The sequence below is a fragment of the Cynoglossus semilaevis genome, unplaced genomic scaffold (assembly GCF_000523025.1).
Source record: "Cynoglossus semilaevis isolate Cse_v1.0 unplaced genomic scaffold, Cse_v1.0 scaffold1525, whole genome shotgun sequence".
Lineage (NCBI taxonomy): Eukaryota > Metazoa > Chordata > Actinopteri > Pleuronectiformes > Cynoglossidae > Cynoglossus > Cynoglossus semilaevis.
The window spans coordinates 43075-43982 of record NW_007585153.1 but is presented as its reverse complement, the minus strand read 5'-3'; positions in this window follow the sequence as shown (position 1 = coordinate 43982).

Genomic DNA, 908 nt, shown 5'->3' with positions numbered 1-908 from the left:
GAAGAAGAAGAAGAAGAAGAAGAAGAAGAAGAAGGAGAAGAAGAAGAAGAAGAAAGAGAAGAAGAAGAAGAAGAAGGAGAACCCTCTCTGTGTTCCAGCCTCTCTGAGCTGTGACACTAGGACTCTGATGTCCCCTGGTCTCCCCTGGTCTCCTGGTCTGTGGAGGTCTGCTGTACAGACTGGAGGTCTGGTCTCCCCTGGTTACTGCTATGAATTTCCTATTGTTATCAGTCCAGACCACGGCCGTCACAGACCAGGGCCGACTGACACCCAGGGCCGACTGACACCCAGGGCCGACTGACAGCCAGGGCTGTAGATGTAAGTCTTTGTTCCTCCCAGGTTTCTAACAGAGAACAACAATGTGCTGCTAATGGAAGAGAAAAAGGCCGGGCCACGAACCCACAACCTTCAACCAGCAACTGGGACAGGAGGACAATGTCTCTGTCTCTGTGTGTGTGTGTGTGTGTCAGAGTTATATATATGTCTCTATCTTTATTCTCTCTACACATGTAAAAATACACCTGTCTGTGTGTAGACATTTAATAACAATAACAATAATAATAATTATTAATATTAATATTAATATCATTGTTATTGTTGTTAAAGTTATTGTTATTATTATTGTCGTTAAAATTATTGTTATTATAATTGTTGTTGTCATTTCTCCTCCACTGCTGTGGTCTGTAGTCTTTTTACTAACAGACAGATTTTCAGTCTGTTGTTCAGTCGTTAGAGTTTTTACATTTGAACAAAATATGGAGATTTTTTATCCTAAATTATTTCAAACCGCGGGCGCGCGCGCGCGTGTGTGTGTGTGTGTGAAGCAGCGCAGACAGAGTTTCTGTTGAAGCCTCTAATAATCATCACGACCGAGGATCAAACACATGTCAGAATTAAATCTAACAAAA